The sequence below is a fragment of the Tenrec ecaudatus genome, chromosome 6 (assembly GCF_050624435.1).
Source record: "Tenrec ecaudatus isolate mTenEca1 chromosome 6, mTenEca1.hap1, whole genome shotgun sequence".
In the NCBI taxonomy this organism is placed as follows: Eukaryota; Metazoa; Chordata; class Mammalia; order Afrosoricida; family Tenrecidae; genus Tenrec; species Tenrec ecaudatus.
This window is the reverse complement of record NC_134535.1, coordinates 128,943,779-128,971,120: the sequence shown is the minus strand read 5'-3', so window position 1 is coordinate 128,971,120 and position 27,342 is coordinate 128,943,779.

Sequence of the window (27,342 nt, the reverse complement as noted above, 5' to 3'; positions counted from 1 at the left end):
TATGGCGAACCGTAATCCAGGGGGAGGGGAGTATCAGAGCATTCACAGTGTAAATAGAGAAGCCAGGAAAGGCAACGTCATGACGGTGGCTTGAAGGCCAGGACATGCAGATAGCGAGGCAGTGAATTAGGAGGGTGGGTGCGGTGGGATGGAGAGGTAAGCATTACCTACTGAGGGAACAGCCATTGCAAAGATTGAGGCAGACATGAGTCTGACTTGCCTCGACAACAGCGATGAGGCTGGTCGGGTGGAGCAGTCTTGAGTTAGGTTGCGTCTGCAGGTCATCTGAAAGGCTTTGGCTTTCGCTGTGGGTCACGCTTGCTCAGACAGGAAACCATGGGGAGATGTCGCCCTGGAGCATTGCTGTGGACTCTCTCTATCTTTTTGACAGAGACCAAATGGGGCCAGAAGGAGTTCCCTAGATGAAGACAGGCATAGTGGCTCAGACTCTGGGCTGATTCTCCTTCCAGTCTCCATACATAGGCCTGTCTACTTTCCCCTTCTCATTCACTCGACAACTCTTTATCCAGGGCCTTCCTTGCGCCCGTGGCTGAGGATGCAGGGCCTAAGGGGACGCCTGGAGTTTGCCTTTCACAGAACTTGCAATTACGGGAAGAATGGCACGAAACAAATATGTACAAGGGCACTGTGTGCAGGGTAGGAGCATACACTAAACCCACTGCCATTGAGCCTCCAACTCATGGGGTGTTAGTCCGGGCTGACTAGAGAAACAAATTCATTGACGCTCAAATGTATGTAAGAGAGAACTTTATATCCAGAAGTAGTTATCCATCCATAAAACATCCCAGTCCAGTCCAGATCAAGTCCATATGTTTGATATTAGCCCCTAAGTCCGATATTACTCTATAAATTCCTCTTCAGGCTGAAGCAGGATATGCAATGATGCTAAGTGCAGGAAGCTCACAGGCCAATCGGTAGAAGTCCTGTGGGTTCAATGGCAGTAGATTCATCACATCTTTGGGGCTCTGGCTGCCAGCCCTGTGGCTCCATGGGGCTTGTCAACAACAATGTCCAGCAGAGAGAGACAGAGTGTGTCCCATCTCCTGGGAGGAAGAGAGGAGTTCCCAGAACCCTCAGGAGAAGGCCATGCCCACACAGAGGCCTCATTGGCTATGACCTGATTGACAGACTAGACTCCACCCCTTCACTCAAGTTGACAGGAGATTATGTAACTGCCACACACGGTGACTCATGAGTGACAGCGTAGAACATATCCCTGTGGTTTTCTTGGCTGTAATCTTCATGGAGATGAATTGCCAGGATTTTTCCTCCTGCAGACGCACTGGGTTGGTTCAAATCACCAGCCTTCTGGTGAGCAGCCACAACCAAAACCATTTGTGTCTCCAGGCTCCTTACCCAGATACTTGGATCACGCAATACAAGCATCTGATCTAGTCCGGCATCACAGGGGCCTCTCCCCAAAGGAAGAGGTGTTTAAGCTGAAATCTGATGGCCAAGGAGAGCCCATCGTGTGAACCAGGTGCAGGAGAGCATTTGAGCCTGGCAAAGCTGCATGTGTGGGAATTCGGAGGCTGGGCCAATACTACACCTTCTCATCCCCGTCCCTCCTGTGGGCAGGTGCCATTAGCGTGTAGAGGACAAGCAAGGGGACTATTGGGTGGGCACCAGTGATGTGAAATTAACCTGCAGACTTCGGGGCCATATCAGGAGAGATCTGTCTTCTGGGCAACTGGGAAGCCACCCAGGAATCCCATGATGAGGTTTCTACTTGGATACAGGTGAATTTTGTCTCCACATTTCACCCTTCTGTGGAGTTGTCAAGTCTTTCCTGTGGTCCTCAGCAGCCACTTTAGCCCAGTCCACGCCTTCAGACCACTGGATGGACACGGATGTTCCTTGAGCATGTAGTAGAGGCACCTGACAAAGCCAGTGCCCCATGGACCGTTCCAGGGTGTTTCGGGAAATGATCTTGTCTAGTCTGGAATTCTGGGTCTCTTTCTCTTACTTTGGGGAAGCCTGGAGCTTCCCTCTCAACTCTCTGAGTTATTGTCGCTTCCCATGGCAAGTCAGTCTGGCCAAACCACACGCCTTTAAAAAGAGGTTTTGGATTTTCTTCTCTGACTAGATCTTGTGTTAAGAAAGGACATCCCTTTTAATCATCGGTAGTGAGTGACCAAATCCCATCACTGGTAACGCATAGTCCTTAAGATGAAGCCTTGTAGCACAGCTTATCAGGGGTTTAACCCAAATGGCTAAGTGTCCAAGTACAAACTCAACACTTGGTGGTTCAAATCTATCCATAGGTACCTCGGAGGACAAGCCTAGTGATCTGCTTCCAACGAGTCCGTGGGGCAGTTCTCCGTTGCACACTTGGGGTTGCCCTGCGTTGGCGTCTGCTCAGTAGCATTGAACAGCGGCAACAGTCTCTGTTGAACAACCTTTACATTAGAGATGCAGCTGGCCAGACGCAAGCTACTTGGCCCTTAGTTGGCCTGCACAGCTCCATCTCTCCCTTCCTCTGAGTCCTTCCATTTTCTGCCTCAGTCATTTATTTGAGTCTCTCTCATGTGTAAGGTCCTCATTTTGGGGGTATTGACCTTAACTATCCATTCATTCATTCAGCACATTTTTGTTGAGTACTGAATGGGCTCAATTCCTTCTTCACGGGGTCGCATCTTCCCGGCATCTGCCTAATTAACTCCCACTCCTCCCTCGGGACACAGATGCAACGTCACTTCTTCCCAGAGGTTTCCCGATTGCTGTCCTTGCTTCTCCTCCCCTAGCATCGCCCGTCTTACAGCTACCCTGTCTTTTGCCTTTGTCTCTCGATTCGCAGTGCTGGGCCCCCTGGGACCACATCTCTCTGGATCACGGTGCGTTCTCTTCCGCTGGCACGCAGCAGACACCCAACAGGGGATGATAGCACATTGCTTCACTCTTGTCATTTGTTGACCAGGAGGCACCCAGAGATACCTCAGCTAACGCCCTCACTTTCCCCCCATTCTGTTTATTTACATTTTAAAAATTGAGACAAAATTTGCATCCCATAGGATCTGTTGCTGTAAAAAAATCAGTGTACAATCCCGTATTTTTTTAGTGTCTCTCAGCACCCACCACCACCCTCTAATTCCACAGCACTTTCATCCACTCAGAAAGGACTAAAGAAATCCTGTACGCTGTAGCGGTTCCTTCTTAGCTCATTATCTACTCTGTGTGCATTACTTATTCTGGCCTTTCCTGTACTTTAGTATTAGTGGTAGTCTTCGTATTATTATGCACCATTGAGTCAATTCTGACCATCAGTGGCTCTGTGCACAACAGAATGAACCAGTCTCTGGGCTTTTAGCAGCCTCACTGTTGGTCCTGTGCTTGAGCCCCTTGATCAGCCACCGTGTCAACCCATCTCCTTGAAGGCCTTCTACTTTGTTGCTGCCCCGCTACTTACATGTAAATGGGATTACATGCTCCCTGGCCAGCTTCTTTCACTTAGGTTTGCCTGTGCTGTCCTATGTTCTTAACAGGGGGCAATTCCTCTGCATGGGAGAACACTGTGGCATTGTGTGGATGCGCCACACTTTCAGAACTGTGTATTGTGAATTAAAAGTGGGTGTACGGGTCAGATCATCATCTTGACAGCCCACATCGACAGCTGATCAGCCCCACCCCCTGGCTTGCCCCGGAGCTTTTGTTGTTGTTTCTACATGGTGCTGCGTTAGTGAGCCGCTGTCTTCCCACCTGCCCCAAACCACGTGGCTGAAGGGGCGGTGAGTGGAGGCAGTGGGGCAGTGGCTGTAAGGAAGCAGTGTCCACCTTCCCAGCTCACCGCCCGACTCCAGTGGGATGTGTGCAGTAGCGGTTGTGGCTTCTGGCCAGCCTCTCAGTAGGAACCTGACCATCAGTCCCCCCCAGGCTCAGGTTGGGGCAGCGGCCCTCCTGGGGGAATCGTTTGTCTGTAGCCTGAGAAGGCTGGAGAACAGTGGGCCTGGAAATGGTCAAAACACCTTGGGTGTTCTTTCAGGCATTCGGTCCTCTTGTCATTATGGACTAGCAGCTTTGAGAGAGCGTTTAGAGGGTGGGGGAGCTCACACCCACAGAGGGAGCCTGCTGTGCACATTAGTGTAGGTGTGAGCCCCGAACAAATGGGCTGGGCCTGACAGCCAAGCATGTGGGTGCACGTGAACGTGAACACTCAGCCCCAAGCTTGCCTGCCCCCTTCAGCTGCCTCCTGGGCAGGAGAGCCCTCTGCAGGAGCAGGGGAGGCTTTGCAGGGTGATTGATCCTCTTAGGGCCCTCTCTGCCAGGCCCAGTTACTCCACTCATTGTTTCTCATTGTCACTTCATAATAAGAACGCCAGTTCCCATTTCCTAACAACCAGGCCTTTGGGAAAAGTGCGTCACCGTGTTTAACGCAAAGGCAGCAAAAAGAGGAGCAGCCACCAGCCCCCTCCTGCTGCCCCACAGCCATTCCTTTGGACTGCAGAGCTGCGTTTTCTGATAGGGGAATCAATAGTCCAGCCTCTGGTCCAGTAAGGATCTTCCTTCCCCTAGGAACCTGGGCCGCCCTGCTCTCCGAGTGGGAGTGGGCAGTATGACAGAGCACATCCTCTCCCTTTGAAGGGTGATCTCCCAGCAGTCTGTGGACTCAGATCCTCCTCAGACACTGCCTGTGCCCACTCTGAAACGGCAAGGGAACCCGGGCTCGTGATGCATGGAGGAGTGGCTGTGCCAATCGACTCAGGTTGACACACTCTGGGCCCTTTTCAGCTGCGGGGAGCAGGAGACACAGGTTGGTTTTATAAAGTGCTGGGCAAGAGCCCTGGTGGACAGTGGGTTACACATGGGGCTGGTACCCCCATGGTTAGCTGTTTGAAACCACCAGCTGCTCCTTTGGAGAAAGACGAGACTTTCTACTCCTGTGAAGAGTTATCGCCTCAGGAAACCCATAGGGCCAGGTCTCCTCTGTCGTACGGGTTGAGAAGAGTCAGTGTCAACTGGAAGACAATGAGTCGAGGTCAAAGAATGATGCCTCTGGGCGCTGATCACAACCATGATTTAAGTGATATGGGGCATTTCTGGTGTTAGGTTCGAATTAATTAACCATGGGAAGGACTCATCAAGCCTGCGGGAGGATGGGCATTGTGGCACTGAGGTAGGAAGAATGCCAGGGTCCATCAATGGCACCTGTTGATGGTGACTGTGGATGGTAGGCACTGCCCTATGAAATGTGTTTCCTTCTGAAAGTGGGCAACAGGGACTAGAACTCCCAGAGTTCTATGACTAGGCATTCCCATTGCCTTTGGTGGCCACGCGACTCCCTAAGGACTGGTCATGAGAGGTGGATAAACTCAACATGCTTCCAATCCTTGGGCCCTTCCTTTCATCTTTCCACCGATCCTTCCATCCATCCTTCCAATCTTGCTTCTATCCACCCTTTCCTTCATCCTCTTCCCCTTCTTCCCTCCTGATGTCCCTCCCCCCTCTCTTCTTCTTTCCGTTCTTCCCCCTTTCCCTTGTGGAACACATTGTGACCCAGGAACCCCCAGAGACAGCCACTCAGACCCCCGAGGATGCAGGCTCTGTGATATTTCCAGAGAAGGGCATACAGACAGAAGGGTCGAGGCACTCCCCCGGAGATGCCCGCTAGCTACAAGGGGGTGGCATCTGAGAGCATTCTCTGAAGAAACAAAGCCTTGAAAACCCCAATCAACCCTTTATCTTCTTCAGTGAGCTGAATTACATTACTCCATTCATGAACTCTCATCGGGCTCCTTGTGCCTTTGAAAAGTGAATTCCACAACGATTCACAGGCATGCAGTTTACTGGCACATTGGCATTCCCATTCTGTTTACACAGTGAGAACTCGTGGGTTAGTTTTGTTTTAAAAGAGAGGAACAGGCAAGATATGACAAAGTAATAATTTATAAATTATCAAGGGTTCATGAGGGAGGGGGAAAAATGAGGAGCTGATGCCAGGGGCTTAGGTGGAGAGTAAACGTTTTGAGAATGATGAGGACAATGAATGTACAAATGTGCTTGACACACTTGATGTATGTATGGATTTTGATAAGAGTTGTATGAGCCCCTAATAAAACAATTAAAAAAGAGAGAGGGGGGCGGGGAAAGAGAGAGGGGGAAATGCATTTGCTCCACGTGGGCAACCAGTCTGAAAGCATCATCCGGAATGTACTTGTGTCCACTGGCTTTGTTCCTGGTCGAGGCTGGAAGCTGTGTGAGACAACACTCCCACACATCTCCAACATGTCTTACTTACACCTGCGCATCCTAACCTTCTTCCACTGCATGTTATGCTCCTGGATCTGTGGAAGGAAGCTTGGTGGAGAGAGGACTCTGAAATGATGGGCTAGGAAAATAGAAGATAACACATACATGTGGGGTGGAGCTTTTTCTAAGACTGGAGAGGAAGAGGAGCCTGGTGGTGTGGGGCTTAAGTGCTTGGCTGCTAACCCAGCTTGGGGCCCATTAGCAGGTCTGCGGGAGCACAATGTGTCCGTCTGATTCTGTAAGGATGACAGCCTTGGGCAGACATTCGACTCTGTCCTATGAGTTGGATTTGTGGTTATAAGTTGGAATCGATGGAACAACAGTGGGTTTGGTTTCGGTTGGAGGATGGGGTCATGAGTCAAGTTGGAGATACTTCCCTTCCTCTACTTGTCCAAGTTCGACTCCACCAGTTCATCTCCAAATCCAGGATAGAAACAAGGCTTGGGAACCCCCCACCTCGATGCTGTGGGAAAGGAAGCGTTGGTGGTCGAGCATCTAAGCTGATAGTCTTGGTGGATTTAATGAGCCACCATCTGCACCATGCTCCACCAGCCTTTGTGGTCAAGCTGCGGGTGATTTGGTGATCTGCATAGTTGTTTATAGTGGTCTTCATCGCCCTTAGCTGACCACATGTCCATTTTGTGCCGTACAGAGCAGACTTCGGCAAGATACTATTTTTTGTTCGGCTTGTGGAAAGGGTTAGCTTTCAGCAGGACTGTTTGCAAAGTGGGCGTGGGCCCCTGGGGATGCATCCATGGTGGCTTGAGCTTCCTCAGCAGCAGCAATGGGCAGTGGCACAGGAGACAGGCTCAGAGGCCAAATCTGGGCTGTGTCCCAATGCCTAGCTTAGCTGCTGGGGCCAAATACAGTCTTAAAGGGACAAGGGCGGGGGGGGGGAGGGGGGGGAGAGGAGAACAAGCTCCCATCAGAGACGGAAGAGGAGGTACGCTAGGGGCTGCCAGCCCTCTTCCAACCAAGGAGAGACGCTGGCTGGGTTAATGACTTTCAGCTGCTTATCATAGCTCACTAAAACTCTCATCAACCACGGGAAAGGGACCCCCCCCCCACACACACACACATGTATTACTTAGGGTACAATTGTGAAATTTTCTTCCTCTTTTTTTGAAATCCGTATCCTTATATGATGTTAGTATCTTACTTTAAAATCCAAATTATATATACAATTTCCCCAAATCATTTTATTAGGAGTTAATACAGAGATTATGTCATTCCATAGTTCAATCACACGAAGCAGTGTTGTACAATTGCTCCCACAATCACTTTCAAACATTCTCTTCCTTCTTGAGCTCCTTGACCCCGGCTCCCCTTGACCCCGGCTCCCCTTGACCCCGGCTCCCCTTGACCCCGGCTCCCCTTGACCCCGGCTCCCCTTGACCCCACCCACCCCCCCACTGTACCCCCCAGAGCCCTTCTTCTACTTACTGTCTCTATAGGTTCTTCACTCCTAGGTTTGATGTAGCAAAACCAGAAAAGTATATAACAAAAAGTGTATGACAAAAATTCAAGAGGGTTACTCCTAATGACAAAACACATCAGAGATACCTCTCAATATGAAAAAAATAAAGCCCCAGGAAAGCAAACAAACAAACCTACAGAACATGTTGAAAAGCAGATCAGCCCAGAGGACTGCATCAGAGGGGAAGCCCACTGACAACGTTCTAACCGTCCAGTCAGGTCTGTCATTTTGATCTTCTATGGCCACCTCCCAGTGCCCTCTGCTTGCTGACCCGTTTCTTCCCATCCCTCTAGTATGCACAGAGGACATCACTGGGTCCTTATTTCCTGTGTCGATCTCATAGATGCATCCTGGGTTTCCACCGTCATCCATACTCTTCTGCAAACCAGAATTTCAAGATTTAGGCTCCGATACTATTCCCTCCTTCGACCCTGGATATATATATATATATATACACACATTGTATCACACACACATAATGAAAGTTTCCCCAAAGCTCATTAAGGCTAAACAGTCTCTTCATTACCAAATGAGGGTTTAAAAACACCGCTTGGTGATTAAATTGTAAATGAAGCAAAACCACATGGATTAATTTTAGTTTTTCCCATCAGGAAAGTGATGGTCACATTTATGTTACATTTTATTGAAATTGTGAAAGTTCGCTGTACATGTGTATGCATGAGGGACATATGTGCATCAGAAGCCCTGGTAGTGTCATGATCATGCATTCAGCTGCGAACGAAACGGCTGGCGGTGTGAACGTACCCAGCAGCTCCTGGGGAGAAATACCTGGCCACCCCTTCTCCCAAGGTGACCCAAGCCAAACACACTGCCAGCGGAGTCATTTGGGAGCATAGCGGCCCTACGGGACACTTAGAACTGCCCCTGTGGGTTTCCGAGACTGTGTAGTGGTTACCCGTTGGGCTGCGATCTGCATGGTCCACAGTTTGAAACCACTAGCAGCTCCACGGGAGAAATAACGAATGGGCTTTCTACTCCTGTAGAGTTATAGTTTCTGAAACCCTTGAGGGCGCGGGGGGCGGGGTGTTCCCTATGAGTCAGCATTGACTCTATGGCAGGGAGATTGAGTAACTTATGGGAGTAGAAAGCCCTTTCTCCCTTGTAGGATTATAGCACAGGAAATCCTTAGGTGGGGGCAGGGGGGAGTAGTAGATCTACTAGTGCACAGTGTTGCTGTGAGTTGGAATCAACTGATTTGATAGCACTCAATAAGCCTACAACCCCCATCACCACCACCACCAATGTGTGCATGTGAAGCCCGCCTTCAGACCCGTGCTGAAATATCTGAGATGGGAAAGTAAGTCTCACAGAACTAAGAAGGGCTCTTGGACTTGTCTCTTGTTCAGGCTTGGCGATTGTTTTCCTCTGGGAAAGGGGACATGTGTAATCATTTTTAGTGCATGAATATCCACGTCGACTGGCGGGACCTCTTGGTGTGGTATCTAGACCAGGTTCCGGGTTCTCAGTGACCCTGAACAGGTAACTAATGTTACCTGTAGCGCCTGAGTGCCTCCCTTTGTAAAATGGCTAAGCATGTCCCCTTTCCAAACTACTTGGGCTCATGACCTTGGTTTTAAACACTAAAGTTTGTTTGGGAAAAAAATATAAAAGCCCCTTACCCATCAGAACTAATAAGAATAGAGAGCAAAAAGGCCATCTATATTTTCTTAACAGGGTGGGTTGTGGGGGGCGGGGGTGGACGGGCTCAACTTGGCTTCAGTTGGATTTTTTTGGGGGGGGGTAATGTATTTAAATATTTATTTTAAATAAAAAACATAAATAAAAGGACAAGTCATTTAACATTAGTAAACCAGCACAGTAAGTGGAAAATAGGTTCAACAAAAACAATAAGGTATCAACAATGATACCTTAAGAGTACTATTCCCTGAGCTCAATCAGCAACCAAGCTAAAATGGAAAGAGTTAAAATCCTTCAGAACTGGATTCCTCATCATCATCCGTATCCCAATGCAGAGCTTCAGCTGGTGTGAGGTCATCATAGACGCTGCCCTCACTGAGATCGCCGTCATCACCATCACTGCTATCATTTTCATAGAGAGCACAGTCTTCACCGCCATCCATAGCATTGCTAAAACTACATTTAAAAAACTTTTTTATTAGGGACTTTTAAGGATGGTGTTTCTGCTGTGGTGTAAGGTTCTTAACTGCCAGTCTTGTAGGCGACTGAGTGGATGAAACATGAAAACCAGGAGACTTTCCTCTCTGCTTCGGCCAGGCACGGAGACCCCAGCGATGGTGTGGCTTTTGCGCAGTGTGTGATCAACTTGTTTGCTGCCTTTTTTTTCCCTGACTGCAAGCATTCCCTGAGCAGGGTCCCGGCGTCGCCTGCCAACTGCTCTGTACAAACTCACCAGCGAGGCAAGGCTTCCGTATGGAGTGTAGCACTTTGCAGGCTGCCGAGCTGGACGGAGGTTCGTTTCCCCCAAACAACCAAAAAACCCCTCCCAGCCACCCAGTCATTTCAGACGCACAGCGACCCTAGAGCACACAATAGAACTACCGTGTGGGTTTCTGAGACGGCACATCTTTATGGGAGTAGAAAGTCCCGTTTTACTCCCGAGAAGCCTGGCGGTTTCGAACTACTGACGTTAACATGAGGTTAACAGTCCACTGTGTAACTCACGAGGCCACCAAGGCACCGTCCGAAGCTCATTGATAGCTCTGAAAATGCCCACGCGCACGATTTCAAATAGTGTGGCCCTAATGGGCGCCCCACACCTCGGGCTGTTAGAACGGAGACAGGCTCCTGATCAGTAAGCGCGCAGCTTCTCAACAGCTGGTCCACTAAGCTTCCCAGGAGACCTAACTTTCCCGCGTGTGCGCCCCCCAAGCAAGCACCTCTCCATAGCGCCTGCATTTGGAGGACAGGAGCCCCCTCCCCTGGGAGGGAAGGATTCCGGTGCCCTGGACTGCTGCTAAGACGGCGAAATGCAAGCCCTGCTCTCTGGTTGTCTGGTTAGCACAGTGGTGCGGCTGGCAGCGAGGTTCTGATTGGGTGTGTGGGAGGAGGAAGAAACATCCAGGGGGTGAGGGGGGGTGCGGATGGCACAGGAAGCAGGTGGAGGATAATTAATTCCTGGGTGGACTTGGCCCTGGCAGTTCTGATCCTGGAGGCTGCGCCAACCCAGGAAAGGGATGGACTGCACTAGGTACAATCTCAGTGGAGGAGGTTTGGAGACACACACACACCACCACCACCACCACCACCACCACCACCCCCACCACCCCCTCACCCCAGGGGACATCTGGCACCATCTGGAGACATTTTTGATCCTTTCAATTTTCAGAGGGGTGGGGGTGGGGAGATTGCTACTAGTGTCTAGTGTATAGAGCAGGGGTCCTCCAACTTTTTAAACAGGGGGTCAGGTCACTGTCCCTCAGACTCGTTGGAGGGCCGGACTATAGTTAAAAAAAAAAAAAACTATGAAAAAATTCCTATGCACACTGCACATATCTTATTTCAAACCCGTTGAGCGGGATAAATGTCCTCGGCGGGCCCGCATGTGGCCCACAGGCCGTAGTTTGAGGACACCTGGTATAGAGGCACCCAGGGACGCTGAGTGAGTGATAGAAATTCATTGGATGGCCCCTCACAATGGAGGGAGAGCTGTCCAGTCCAAAACATCAGCCGTCGTCCAGACTTCCCTGGACGGATTCAGACTGAGTGGTGAGTCGTGAGTTCTCATCCCTAGTGGCAGATCTGGGGGCTAGGTGATTCATAAGCCCCTTTCCATCTCTTTGATTTATTTCCCACCCCTACCCCCACCCCAAGAAACTAAAACTGGCAGAGATTTGGGAAATGAGAGTTATGAGAAGAATTGAGAAAATGAAAACTAGTTAGAAAGGAGGCTGTGAAAGAGCAAAGTGGTAACTGGAATCAATGACCTTCAAGCACCAAGGTGATTTTATGTAAAGGAGGCTAAAATAATAATCTCGGGATTATTTTGAATGCATTAAGCTGAGGAGAAAGAATATAGTTTAAATTAAAGAAGACCTTCCTCTGTGTGTAAGAAGTATAAGAAATTAACCCAAGTGCCTGAGGAAAGGTACAAAGGCACCCTTTAAAAAAATCATTTTACTGGGGGCTCCTACAACTCCTATCACAATCCATATATCTATCCATTGTGTCAAGCACATTTGTACATTTGTTGCCATCATCATTTTCCAAACATTTTCTACTTGAGCCCTTGGTATCAGCTCCTTGTTTTTTCCCCTCCTTCATGAACCCTTGATAATTTTTTAATTATTATAATTTTTTATGTCTTACATTGACCGATGTCTCCTTTCACCCACTTTTCTGTTGTCCATCCCCCTGGGAGGGGATTGTAGGTAGATCATTATGATTAGTTCCCCCTATCTCCCCCCGACCTTCCCCTTCCCCTCCTGGTATGGCTACTATCAATAATGGTCCTGGGTGGTTTTCTGTCCTCGATTCCCTGTGTTTCCAGCTCTTATCTGTACCTGTGTACATGCTCTGGCCTAGCCAGATTTGTAAGGTAGAATTGGGGTCATGATAGTCGGGGCGGGGGGAGCATTAAAGAACTAGAGGAAAGTTGTATGTTTCATTGGTGCTATCTATACTGCACCCTGACTGGCTCGTCTCCTCCCCATGACCTTCCGTAAGGGGATGTCTAATTGCACAGGCTCCCTTTAGTGGGGACCTTTGAAGGGATGCTGTGGGTACAGTCATTGGATGAACGGACACCTGAGGGTGCTGTGGAGGCCGGGTAGCCTTCGACTCTCTGAGAGGGTTCTCACCTGGAGTCCTTCCGATAAGCAAGGTCAAAAGGTGGGAGCCCCCCCATTGGCACCATGGAAGGAAAGGACTGGTGATGTGGGAGGTGATTTGAAAAATGGCTGGGACAACTTTATAGGGGGGCGGAAAAAGGAATAAAGAATCCTTCCCACGCTCACCTCATACATACTCTGGAAAAATCAGCTCTCAAGATCCCTGTGGGGCATGGTTCTACTGATAAGCATGGAGCCACCATGAGTTGGAAGTGACTCAGTGGGACTGATGAGGTCTCTTTCTTATTTCTTAGCATCCAGCTTCAAGTTCATTTACTCACCCATCCCCTACCTGTCTTCACCTGTTCCCAACGTGTTGCCATCTAGTCGATCCCATAGTGATCCTATAGGGCAGAGGAGAACTGCTTCCTAGGCTCTCTGAGTGTAGGTCTTTACAGGAACAGACAGCTTCATCTTTCTCCCACTAGTTGGGTTTGAACTGCTGACCTTGCAGTCAGCAGCCCAACACGTCACCCATCGTGCCACCCCTTAGGAACCATTTAAATGTCTGCTGGCCCACCACCTGCTTCTCCTCACCTGCAGCTCCCTCCCTTTTCATGCTGGCCTCACTGGCCATTGGTGGAAAGTGTTCCGGGTCCGGTGCTCAACTAGAATGCTGCACTGTCATTGTGACCCACCGGAACCACCCGAGAGGCATTCCTCACTGCCCCGGCCACAGCGTGATCGATGCCCTGGCTAAGGAAACTTTGCAAGTCACATTAGCATTGCATTTTGCTGCCTTATTGTATTGCCATGCCGTATCTAATTTGCTGACCAATATCATTATCCTTGGAACTTTCTTGATGTTCCTCCAAACCTCTCTTGCCTGCCAATGTTCTATGATTGAGATGATTATTTCCCTTGGAACGTATTTTCCGGGTGGATTTTATTTTTGTGGTCTCTTCCCTGTGTTTGTGACCGAGCAGGGATGAGAGGGTTTGATATCATTTCTCCGCAGATTTTCCAGCGAAAAGGAAATGTGAATACAGAATCGCTTGCCCTTTCTTACCCACCCTCTCCCCAAGCGTATGTCCTCCCCCTTCCAGCCAAGGGTTTATTTCCAAACATCCTGGGCACAGTGTTCATGTCCCTGTGTGGGCCACTTATCTTTATTTAGAGAAAGCTTCTGTTCCATGACTACAGCCTGTACCCTTCCCCAGACCCACCACCTTGCAAATGTTTTTGGCTGGCACAGTCAGCGACTTCAGAAGATTTGATATGCATTTCCCTGTGGAGTACAGGTCTCCTTGTTGGTGGCTCAGGAGTATGAGCTTCCCTGGTGGGCTAGCTATTTCTCCCCAGTCAAAGCCTATTGAGAGAGGCTCTGCCGTCAGTCCAGCCTGGCTCCTAACCCATGCTAGCACTTGCCATGTGGCCTTAGAGAAGTTAGTTGGCCTTCCTTTCCAAGCATCCGCTTCCTCCTCTGTGGAATAGAAGCTGGCTTCAACATGGACTTCAGAGCACCCCCACGAAGGCCCCCTAAGACAAAAACGAACCCCTGAACAAGGTGCCTGGCACAAGGCAGTGCTCTGTCAGTGGGGCAAACACTCAAGCGTTCTACTTCTGGCAGAAAGGTGGATGGTTCAAACCCAACCAGGGGCACTTCAGGAGCCAGACTTGGGGATATGAAAGGGCACAGGCTTGAACATGGCATAAAGCAGTTCTTTCTGCCCCTGTGAGACCACCCCGCAGTGGAAACAGCCCTGAGCAAGGAGAATCGTGTTGGCAGGTGAGATGTCACGAGGTCTCTCGAGTCCCCAGATTGTGGATGGGAGGCTACGACTGAGATCTCAGCTTCTCACCCGCCTCTCCATCTGAACGTGTTGTTGGTGACGCCAACTGTGGATCTTGGGGATGCCCATCTGTGGGCTCCAAAGAACACTCCTTCCAGCCCTGGGAGGAGTGAGTGCAGTGTCCTTTGCCTTCCATTGTCATCTCTTCTTGGGGGTCGTGACCAGTTCTCTGCTGCTGTGACATCCTTCCCGCCAAGTCACCATGGATTTATCAAGCTCATTTTGGCGAACACCGGTTTCAGCTGTGGTCTAGAAACTTCTTCATCTCTCTCTCTCTCTCTCTCTCTCTCTCTCTCTCTCTCTCTCTCTCTCTCTCTCTCTCTCTTCAGACCAAGGCAGTTGGTTTGTGCTGGCACCTCTGACTTGGGGAGGAACCTCCTGGTCTAGACTTCAGTCTTCCCGGGCAGACAATCAGATGCTCTGTACCCTGGCTTTAGGATGCTGCAGTTGCTTAGCGTTTTGCTAGGTTGGGAGCTGGGACCTAATGCCCCATCAGCGGTTTCTTGGACTACAGTTGTGGAGGGATTGGTCCCTCTTGCTCCTTCCTGACTTCTAAGCCCTCTTCTTGTCTACATGATTTATGGGCTGGGAGGCACTAAGTAGCATATCTAAGGGAATCTACATGAATTGGGAACATTTAATATGGGTTTTTATTTGTTTGATTTTTAATTTTCTTTGCCCTACATGTGTGTCTATAGGAAGCCAAGTTCTTACTTTCTGGAGAGAGTCAAAGGCTGATGGTCCATTAATCTTAATAGAGGAATTATTGGGCATTAGGAAGCCACTAGGACGTAGTTGAGGAGCTAAGGGGCTTCTCCCTTGTGGTTATTGTTTGCTGGGAAATTGATTCTGACTTGATCCAAACGAGCATCCGTGGAGTCAGTGCTGACTCCTAGCCACCACTGTGTCTGAGGCTGTTTGTGGGGAGGAAGTAGAGAGTTTACTCTATGAGTAGATGCAGAGGGACCTTATATGCCACAGGAGAACTCCCCCTAAGGAGTAGATAGCCAGGTCTTTCCCCCAGAGAGTCCTTGGTGGGTTCAAAGTGGCAACCATTTGGTTAGCTGAGGTTGGGATGGCGCAGGACGCTTAGCCGTTGTGACACGAAGACTTCCTACCCCGAGCTATGGCATCAGATTCCAGGATGCAAACACCAAATAAAGATGGAGAGGAGAGACAGAGAGCCCTGGGAAATGAGGGGAGTTTGCAGAAAGTGTCTGGATACCCCTATAGATCCTTTTCTGCTCTATAACATCTGAACCCCTGAATCTATGGTGTTAAGTCACCTATGTAGATAAGCCACGACTTCTACATGCTTCTAATCAGTCTAGCAATCTCCAAGATCTGCAGGCATGAATTGAAATTGGCCTTTTACTTTCTCCTTTGCTCTATTTGTGCTTATCCCTAAGTAGGTGACTCTTAGCTAAATTGAGGCTAGTTCCGTTTCTCAGCATCTGTAGCCCCACAGGCCACCAGGGAGACCAGAAGATCTCCCAGGCTAAGAGTCAGGTGTTATGTGTTCCTGGCAGGACCTGCTGACTCCCATTTCTTTGAAGTTAGCTTTGCCTAAGGTGTTTTTGTATTAGTTCTTAGGCCAGCAGAAAAATCTAATTCCATTTATTTCTCTTCCACTCCGTTCTATTTTACCTCAAGTCACTTTATTCTTTGTTGACTCTCGGTCGCTCTGCAGGACTCTGGGGCTTTGGAGATGGAAAGGGCAGTCTTGGGCCTCAGGGAGCTATCCGTTGAGTGGAGAAAACAGGTACTCCAGTTTAGTGTGAGAAATGTCAAAACAGCGAGCCCTGGTCGCATAGTGGCTACTCGTTGGTCTGCTAGCTGCAAGGTCAGCAGTTTGAAACCTCTAGACACTCCTTGGGAGAAAGCTGGGGCTTTCTATTCCTAGAAAGAGTGCTAGTCTCAGAAACTCACAGGGCCAGTTCAGTCCTGCCCTATGGGGTTGTTATGATTCAGCATCAACCTGATCACAGCGAGGTTAAAAAAAAATTTTTTTTTCAATGTCAACACAGATGCCTGCTCAGAGTAAAGACAGAGAGAGGAAAGCTGCCTGGTGTGAGCTGGGGTGGGAGGGGCAGGAGGAAAAGCAGCAAGAGGGTTCTCAGAGGAGGTGAACCCCTGCAAGATAAGTGGGGTTCTACTGGAAGGCATCCCAGGAAGAGGGAGGGCCATGTGTCAAAGTTGAAAGTGTGAGAGACCTTAGTACCCCTCTGGAGCTGCTGCTAATTTCGAATTGGCCGGAGTGTAGAGTTGGGCAGAGAGTCTGGCAAGAAGAGCAGGGGAAATGGCCAGCGATGAGATAGGAGACCTGGGTCAGGGGGCGTTAGCAGGCAGGTGATGTGACCAAGCTCCTTTTGACCCCGTGTGAAGGATGGCTTGGAGGCAGAGAGAAAACCCAGCTCCATTGAAAGCCTTCACCCGAAGGCAGGCGGAGCTGTCCAGCCAGCTCCCATCGTGGTCTGTTGGCATCCCTCAGCTCAGACTCACGGTGACCGACCATAGTGCAGAACCGAGTGAGACGGTCCTGTCCCGCCCCCTCAGGGGTGTGCTTACTGCCGCCATGTAGATCGAGTTCCTTCCTGGCTTCCAGCACGATAGCAGGTGACACTCTGTAATGATCCGGTCACTGGCTCACCTGGAAACCTGATCACCAAGCCTTTCATCCTAGTCTGGGCTAGTCTGGAAGCTCTGCTGAAGACGCTCTACCATGGGGGGCCCTAGTGGAATATGAGGTTCTGGTGGCATAACTTCCAGTCCTATGGTAACACAATCGGCATAGGGACACACATGCACTGTGTGTGTGCTCACGCATGTGTGTGTGTGCATGTGTGTATGAGTGTTGGTGTATGTATTGTGCGAGTATGTGTGTATGTGTGTGTGCGCATGCCTGTGTATGCATGTGCATGTGTGCCGGTGTGCGCTTGTCTGTATGTGCACGTGTATGTATGTGTGTGCACAAATGTGTGTGTGTGTGTGTTAAACAAGACAGAGAAAGATGGACTGGGACACCAGGCCCGGCACGCTCCATGTGCCCTTTCTCGAGGCTGGAGAAGGGTTACCACAACGGGCAGGGTAACTGAGCAGTGGCTGTGTGGTACGTGACAAGGCCTTGCAACAGAAAGCGGCCAGGGAAGCGCAGGCAGAGAGCAGCGTAAGCGTGGATGGTTGCAGAGATGCACATCCTTGTCGGGAAGGACGTCTCTGACTGTAGGAAACGAAGCAGAGGGAAGCCTAGTGGTTGCCCACTGACAAGACAGCGCGGGGAGGGTTAATAAGGCTGCACTTAATTCATGTCAGTTTGTTTATGGATCTAGGCTAAATTTTCAGGATGATTCAAAAGAATTTGACCTCAGGAGAACGTGGGTGTTGGTTGTATCGGTTGTCACCTCCAGGGGTGATTCGAGTGGAAGCGTGGCTGCCAGTCGAGGGCAGGCTAGGGAGCAATCCTCTTCAGGTGTTGTCATGGGATACAAAGTGTGTCTGGATTTAGAATGCCGGGCTGGCACCTACTGCACACTTTGACTGTAACAAGCACTGGCTCACGCTGCGCCCGTCGTCTCACCAGGAGGCGGGTTCTGGTTGCCAACCTTGCCAGGATGATGCGGATGGAAAGCCAGGACCCAAACGTGATGAATGCAGCTCGGTCATGGACACGTAGTGAGTGGATTGGGGAGTGAGGATTCGCACCCGTGCAGGCAGTCTGGTTCCAGAGCCTTCTAAATGGGCCTTCTCTCAGAAGGGTCTAGTTCCATGAGGCAAGCCAGTCAGATGACGTCAAATGGACATGCAGGCTGGTCACTGCTGCGCAAGGGCAACAGTCGTCCGCGTTGAGTGCTGTCAGGGTGTAAGGGAAACAGGGAAAAGCCACCAAGTGGAAAAAACAGACCCAAACCCCAAACAAGAAACCCCCGCGCATCAACAGAAAACCCCTTCTCAGGGGGATGAGCAATGGGAATGTGGGTGAAGGGCAATGGAGGACGATGTAAGATATGAAAATAATCACCTATCACTTATCCCTTGATAAGTGAGGGAGGGAGGGCGGGCGGGAGAGGCAGGGGAGAAATGAGGATCTGATATCCAGGTCTCAAGTAGAAAGAAAATTCTTGGAAAATGATGATGGCACCATATGTGCACATGTGCTTGATGCAATGGATGAATGTATGGATTGTGATAAGAGATGGAAGAGCCCCCGGTAAAAGTATTTGATAAAACAAAACAAAAAAGATTGTATCCAAAAAAAAAAGAGAAAGAGAGAAAAAAAAAACCCTCTGAGCAAAACAGACAGACAGACAGAACCAGGCAGTCTTGCTGGAGGCAGGGGAGACTGGGGAGGAGGGCGAGGTGTCCTCTGTTAGAAGATGGGGTGTCAGCAGGGCAAGGAGCAGCTCCCACAAGGCCCTGTGCCCAGGAGTCTGCCTCCATGGAGCACCCCTGACTGATGCAAATGGACCCCACACACCTCCCTGCAAACCTAAAGAGGGGCGCCTGCATTCAACCAGAAGCACCTCCGAAGAAAGGCCTGGTGATCAGCGTCCCCCAAACCAGCTACTGACAACCCTGTGGAGCACGGGGCATCTCTGACACACACGGGGTGACCATCAGCTGTGTCCACTCCAAGGCAATCAGTTTAGTTGGCGGCCGCGCCCTATTCATTCCTGGCTCCCGAGGGCTGAGCCCCACTCCTTTCCCAGGTCTGACTGCACTGACCCGTCAGAATCCATGAGGCATCCACCCTGACGCCCCTCTGCCGCCTGTTGGAGACGATGCCAGCGTTCCTTTCTCTGGCATCTAGGGTTTGTGAAGTGGCCCTGGTTTCCTTCCTGGGCTCCAGCTTTGGGAAACTGCTCATGCCATTTGTTCTTCAAGTCTCACAGATGAGGGAGCCCCTCCCAGCCCCCGCTGGTCCAATTCTCTCACCTAAAGAAGTAGACACAGTCTCAGGACCAAAGGGGCTTGGCAGGACCACCCAGCAGAGACGGAAACGGCCGCAGAGCTACTGGGTCCTGCGCAGCACCCTGTGGCGAACGGTTTCCATGAAGGCTGTGTCTTAGCTCCCTAGAGCAGCCATAGCAGAAATACCACACATGGCAGTATCGAAGAAGGGAGCTTTATTTTCTCTCTGCCCGCAGGCCACACGTCTAAATTCAGTGCACTAGCTATAGGGCTGTCAGGCGAAGGCTCGCCCTCTGTGGATTCCCGGGAAATGTTTGCTTCTTTCGCCAGAGAGCCCTGGTGGCGTAGTGGCTCTGTATTGGGGCGCTGATTTCAAGGTCAGCGGTTTGAAACCACCAGCTGCTCTGTGAGAGAAAGATGGGGCTTCCGATTCCCATGAAGAATTACAGTCTTGGAAACTCAGTGTCTGTCCTCTAGGGTCTCCGTGAGTTGGCATCAACTCTATGACCATGAGTTGGGATTGGTTTTTCTGCAGCCCCCATCATTCCATGGTCTTCGGTGATCTTCATGTAGATGTTGTCTTCCCCGGACTGTACCGGCTTGCATTGGTGAAGCTTAGGACAAACCCAACACTGACAGTGTCTCATGGGCATTACAAGGAAAAGCCTATTCCCAAGTAGGATTGCATCCACAGCGGGAGGCATGAACCTCTCTACACAGTTTTGGGCGGTGGCCCACACAATGTAATCCATCACAGTGCGTGTGTGTGTGTGTGTGTGTGTGTGTGTGTGTGTGTATACACTGTTCAAGTCTGATACCCCGCCAGCTGGTGAGTTACAGATTCTGAATTGGTGAGCTCCTGGACCCACCACTTCCTGTTCTGTTTGTGTGCTCTGCCTTCTGGTTTCCATGTTGCCCGCCCCGTTCATTCCAGCCCCCGCCCCCCTCAAGCCTCTGTTGATCTCCTTGCTCTTTTATCCCTCCTGTGAGCACTCTCCTGGGCTGTTGCCCACCCCCATCCCCACCTTGCCTTGCTCTCCTCTGGGTGGCTCTCCTGACTCTCCCCACACTTCCTACGCCAGTCTCTCCCCCCCATACACACAGGCGCTCATGCTTGCTCACACCGGCTCTCGGCTCTCGTGCTTTCTCTCAATTTGGAGACAGAGACAGAGAGGCGGCTCCACCCTCCCTGTCGCTCTCCCCTCCCCCACCCAGGAGGACTAAAACCCAGTCCATCTGCTGTGGAGATGCTGATTATTTGGAGTTTTTGCCTTATGGTGAAAGAGGAAGGCTGGGAGTCCTATATTTCCCCACTCTTCCCTGTACATACAGAGAAGTAGATGTTTCTCACCTAACAAGCACATTAATAAAAACTTGGCAGGGGCCAGGGAGCCATATTGACTTCTCCCTGGAGGGGCCTTGGTGGAGTGAGTGCGTTTTGCAGATGGGCACTGGACGGATGTCTTGGCAACGAGAGTGCTGTGTGCTGGTCCTAGCTTACCCACTAGTTTCCTGGAAGCCCTCCACCACCCTTACCCCCTCCCCCAACACACACCACCACCACCACCACCACCACCTCCACCACCTCTACCACCCAGCCACCCGCCCTTTCCTTCTGTGAACTCTTTTTCATGTCAAATTGCAGAGGCTTTACCAACAGGAAGTCTAAGGTGAGAGCAGATCAGTCAGTGACTGCCGTGCTAAAGATGGAGTCAGAGAAACCAGGGCTTTCTGGAGAGAGAGGACTTCAGACTTTCAGAAGAGGAAGGCCATAGCTACCAAGACTTGGGGTGGGGACAGGGGTAGTTCAGTGCTTTGAGTGGAGCAGGGTCAGCTGTGAGCTCCTTCTTTCCGAGTGAGGCAGACACAGCATTCCAGGAGCTTCTCAGTGTGGTTTTCTCCTCTTACATTGCCCAACAGAGATGAGCTAATGCAATTCAAAAGCTGCCTGACTCCTTGCACCTCCTCAGAGCCAGGCCTTGCTCATGAGGCTCACGCCGCCTCTCCAAAGGGCTTCCCAAGCAGGCTCAGTGAGCTGTGCCTTCGCCATCACCATCCACTTCCATGCCCACCTCTTCTTCCAAGCCTCACCTGCTGAGTCACTGGCCCTCTTATTCCAGGGTAAGATGGAGTAGCATGGAGGTCTATTCTTAAAACCTAAAAAAAAACCCTCATTGCCATCAAGTCAATTCTGACTCACTGAGACCCTAGGGGACAGACTAGAACTGTCCCTTTGGGCTTCCGAGACTGTCACTCTATGGGAGAGGTAGCCTCATCTTTCTCCCAGGTGCAGCTGGTGGTTTCAAACTGCTGACCTCGTGGTTAGCAGCCCCACAAGTAACCCACTAGGCTACTGTGGCTCTTCTTATTCCTGAGATTGAAATCTCTGGTGGTGCCGTGGTTAAAGTGCTTGGTGATTAACCAAGAGGTTGGTTTGGACCCACTGGCCCATCCACCACAGGAGGACGTGGCAGAGTGCCACGTCCCAGGAAGCCCTGTGAGACAGGGCTGTCAAGTCACAGAGACTCTACAATAGAGCTGCTCTGACTCAGAACCCTCTCAAAAGCAGTGGGCGGCCCCGTGCAGTCTTCTGTAGTTTGCTCCTCATCCTCCCTGGTACGTCCCGATAGGGACCAGAGACGTAAGGAAAGCGTGGCGGTAGTCCAGTTGACGTTGCCTGGTTATAGCTCCCCTTTGTCGTACATATCCTGTGCTGCAATTCTCTTTCTGAGCCATGGGAGACAATCAACGCGGGGCTCAAACAGCCAAGGGTCTGATGGGGGTGTGGAGGAGCATGCGGACATCAGCTGTCAGATGAGCCAGAGGGCCCATGCCACCCCTTTCTGCCTCACAGTGGGGCTCCGCCTGGGAAATGCAGACAGGGTCTGTTTGCAAGCCCAGAGTGCCACAGGAAGGAGATAGCTGTGGCCACTTGTCTTGCAGGCCTTCCCAGGAGCGCTTTTCCAGTTGGGTTGGCGAGTAATGTTCTCTATCCACCCGTGTTGGGAGCCCCAAGTCATTTTTGGGTGACCACTGTCAACTCTTCCCCATAAGACAAGAGCCAAGAAGAGCCTCTGAGGCAGTTCGGATCTATCCCGTGGGGTCACTGTGAGTTGGAATTGACCAGATGACACCCAACAACAACAACCAAAACAACATTAGTTAGCAGCGTCATTGGGATCTGCTGGAATCAGTTGCTCTTTCCGACGGGGATTGAATTTCAAATACAGGCTTCATTGTCCCATATACTGTTACGTCCCTGGTTAAGCTTCCTGCCCAGGAGTGAACAAGTTGAGCATCCTGAGGGCAGACGACCATAGTTTTACTTGTCATGAAGGAGGGGCTGAAGGGTTGTAGAGAAAATAACACCCTTCTCAGGCCTTATTGAGTGGAAGCTTTCCCTAGGGAAGCACCGCGTTCTTAGGGGACAGTCGGAAATGGGCAGCATGGTTAGGAAGATCTATGTGACGTTTCGTGCCCAGAGTTCCCAGTCTGCACTGTGAAAGCTGTCTCCCTCTAAAATCCGAAGTTATAAAACCAGGAAGAGATAGAAGGCCCCAGGGTGGTCAGAATCCCAACACCTTCTTTTGACAGGGAGAAATGTTGGCCTAGAAGGAGGGAGCAGCTTCCTCCAGGTCCTGCCTGTAGTGGGTGCAGAATCAGGTGGACTGGAGCCTCCAGTTCCAGCCCAGTGCTTGTCGCAGTGTTGGCATGGCCCGCTCAGCACTGCAGACTCCAAGCCTTGGCTCCTTGCTGCCCAGGGTCAGGCCGGGCCGGGACTGCAGCTTTCCACTAGAGGAGGCCATGGCTTATGGTGTTCTTCAAATTTGTCTCTTCTCTGCAGAAAACGCCCCCAAGCAGCCCCTGTGTTCAGAAGCACCATGAGTTTAATGAAATGTAGAGCCTTCTCTCAGGATAGACGTGAGGGGGGCTCCCTGTGAAAGGTACATGGACAGTGGGGAGGCCACGGGAGTGGAATGGAGGCCTGTTTTTAGCTGTTGGTATGTGATGCTGGGCAAGCCAGGGAAGCTTCATGTCTTTGTTACGACCACCTCCCAGCACTTTGTCGTCTATACCCTACATTGGCCTCAGCCAGTCCTGTCTCTGTAAAGCCTGAGCTTGGCTGAGGGTGGGGGGAGCCTAAAGTATCCCAATGTGTAGCTCATAGGCAGGGAACAACAGCAAAACTAAACTGATGGCCGTCCAAGCTGCTTGACCCCTGCAGGCCCCTGGTGTTGGTGTAGAACTGCTTTATAGGGTCTCCTTGGCTTTTCTTCCATATCCCCACTAAAAGCCAAAACACCAAACCCATTGGCATTGAGTTGATTCTGACTTAGAGCGACCCGATAGTTGCCAAGACTGTCGATTTTTATAGGAACAGCAAACATCGCCATTCTCCCTGGGAGTGGCAGGTGGGTTTGAACTATTTACCTTGTGGTTAGCAGCCCAGTACTTTCCCAACAGCTCCACGGAGCTGGAGAGGTTCAAAGTATCAACCTTGAGTTGCGGAGTCAAGTGTAAACTGTTTGCATGGCTCATGGGCCTCGGGAGACCAGCTCATTTCACTCTCTGAGGTCAAGTCAATTCAGACTCAGGATAGAGTGTAACTGCTCCTGTGGGTTTCCAAGACTGTAACTCTTTACGGGTGTAGAACGCCTCGTCTCTCTCCAATGGAGTGGCTGGTGGATTCGAGTCGCTGATCTTTCACTTAACAGCCCAGTGTGTAACCACTACACATGCCACCACTCAAATGAAGTGGTTGAGGAGAGCTTCGTACGAGACATGGTTTCAGTGCAAGCTATCTTGTGTCAGGTACCTGATATCTCAGACTCTGTGCGGCTGCTACTCAGAGTGTCTTCTAGCTATGTTTGTCTTGGTCTGCGTTAGTCTGGAAGGTCCGCTGAAAGTCACGGTGGTGAGGGGCCCTGCTGACATCGGAAACACCTACGGCAAAGCTTCCAGCTTCACAACACCCCCAAAGGCCCCGCAGGGTGACAAAGAGACAGATGAACCTGTAGCCCTGGCTTTTCTCTTTTCACCATGCTGCTTACACTGAGAGCAAGAAGGACGTCAAGCACTTGCTGATGAAGGTCGAAGACGATTGGGCTGGTGAGAAAGCTCGTGAGAAACAAAGAAAAGATTGATGGTTGTGGAGGGTTGCATTTTGCTTGGATCCACAAGCCACACCCACAGGAGCAGCAGTCAAGCGATCCAGGGATGGATCGCATTGAACAAATTTGCCGCAAAAGACTCCTTCAAAACACTAACACGCAGAGGTGTCCTTTTGAGGACCAAGATGTGCCCGACGAAGCCAGGGTGCTCTCGGTGACAGTGTCTGCGTGTGGGCGGGGCCAGGAAGAAGGAGGACGGAGGAGTGCAGTGTTTGAGTTGCCTTATTGAAGAAGGCGTTGAGAAGGAAGGCTGCTGGAAAGGGCTGTCAGAAGAACCAAGCAAACCTGTCTTGGAAGAGTGACGGCCAGAATGCTTCTTAGAAGTGAGGAATGCGGCAGTTTGTCTTGTATGTTGGACAGTTTATCAGGAGGGACCCGTCTCTGGAGAAGGACATCATGTTTGGTAGAGGGTAAGTAAAAAAAAAAAAAAATTTAAAGAGGAAGACAGTCCATGAGATGGCTTTAAACCATAGTGGTATCAATAGATTCAGACATAATGGCACGTGTTAGTCTGGGTAGACTAGAGAAACAAATTCATAGATGCTCATATATGCATAAGAAAGAGCTTTATATACAAGAGCAATTGAATATTGAGAAAACATCCCAGCCCAGTCCAGATCAAGTCCATAAGTCTGATATTAGCCCATATGTCCAATACTAGTCTATAAATTCCTCTCCAGACTCACGCAGCCATGCAATAATGCAGAATGCAGGAAGATCACAGTCAGTGGGTGGAAAGTCTTATGCATCCAGTGGCGGTGGAAGCATCTCCGCACTGGCATGGCTCTCCATGTGGCTCTTCCAGCTCCAGGACTTTGGCTGCCATCAGTGTGTCTCCATGAGGCTTGTCAACAGGAATGTAGAGCAGAGAGAGTGTATGTGTCCTACCTCCATGGAGGAAGACAGGAGTTCCAGAATCCCCAGGAGAAGGCCATGCCCACACAGAGGCCTCATTGGCTATGATCTGATTGACAGGCTAGACTCCACCCCTTCATAGGTTGACAGATTATGTAACTGCCACACCCTTCTTCCCAGACCTGAGGATCTGGGGAACTGAACACTATCTTGCTACTGGGTGAGCTCCCTGCACCCACCAGGATCACTGTGTAGCGAGAAAGGTCTGCAGTGACCCAGGAACACAGAGGGACGACCATGTGGATGCTTGCCGAGATGACTAGGGAAGCTTCTTGGGAGCGGAGATGCTTCCTTTGAGCCTTGGCTAGACCTGGTGGGCAAGGGCAACAAGGCAGAAGGAAGACCACTTGCAGAGGCACCATGGGAAGGTAAATGGCGAGGTCCACAGAAGGACTAAAGAATTGGATATGCTCTCAGGACGATTTTGCTCGTAGGCAGCAGACCCCCACGTTGAAATCCTTAAAGAGAGACCAGTTGGCGGCAGTCAGTGACTAATGTCCAGAGGCCTCAGAGATGACTGACTTCGGGTACCCAAATATCATCACCTCCCTTGTCTGGTTCTTCTCAGTCCCACTGCTCTCGGGCCAGCTCCTTCCATGGATGTGGGGGAAGGCAAAGGAAGGGAACTGGTTCCGGTAGGCCTAGCTCAGGTGTGCCTAGAGGGAGAGAGACACCTCCCTCCCAGCACCTGTGCACTGGGAAGAGATGGCACTGCTGGGATTCTTCAGCGATGGCTAGGTGGAGGTAGACAGCAGATTCCTTGGTGGTGCCGGCTGCTGCCCAGTTGCTAATTGAGGTGCTCAGCTGCGAGAGCGAAAAGCTGAAAATTGGCGACTAATGCATCACAAAGATGTGACAATGTACTTCGGAGAAATTGGCCATCGAGAGCCCCAAGGAGCACAGTTCTACTGGGTTGGCGTCACCTGGAGGGTGAGTGGGGGGCAGCATAGAGCCAGTGTACCTGGACCTCCCAGACAATGTTTCCATGGGCAGGAGGAGCTCTGTTACCTGGGGGAGAAGGGAAAGCAAGGGCTTCTGGGGAGAAAACAATGGCTTTTTCATCAGGTCGAGCTGGCAATCAGGTGTGTGCGGTGGGGGTGTGGTGTCGTGGGACAGCTTGGCTACTAGGCTAGAGAGAGCTGGGCCCAGCGATCGCCACGTCCCCTGTGGGCAAGGGGAAGCCCCTGAGGGATTGTAAACAAGAGGAAGGCTCAGTCAACTTGAATGTTTTAGCATGATCTTAAAGGAAAGTTACCCCCTGCTAATGAAAAGAAGGAGGAAGAAAACTAGGTAATTCTTTCTAAAGCCTCAAAGAAATGTATTCGTAATTCTCGGCTGTGTAAGTCTCTTCCTGCCCAAACACCAATGGCAGGAGACAGACGACTTCATCTCAGGACAGAGCAGACCCTTCACGGCACCCAGTGTCAGCAGCATGATAATTCTTCTACTGTAAGGCCGAATACAACCATCCCTGGCGGCTGACGACAACGTTACAGGGTTTCGGATCCTGTAATTCTTTACGGGAATAGAAAGCTTCATTTTCCTCCCGAGCAGTGGCGACTCGTGGCTTTGAACGGTTGACCTTGTGGTTGGCTAGCAGCCCAACACGGAGCCCACAACCCCACCGGGATGACTCCAGCCAGGAGCCGGGTCCTCTCGTTTGTGTTTGGGGGTCAGGGTGAGCGTGCCTGGGGGCTGGGCTGAAGCGCAGCCACCTCCATTTGCAGGCTGGGGCGCTGACAGCACTGCTCCTGAAGGAGGATTGTGTGCGTCATGTCAGGGGCTGTCACTCTGAGCGGCCACTAATCCTCCCGCTCCGCTCTCCCCAAGGCAGACAATCGCTGCCGACGCCGTCTAATTGTACCATCATTTTTCATTTGTCAAGACCCACCTGTCTCCATGCAGAATAGAGACTGGCAGTGAGGCGGGGGCGGACACGTTCGTCCTCATCCGTGCGGAGGCGGCGCAGACACTGCGGAGCACCC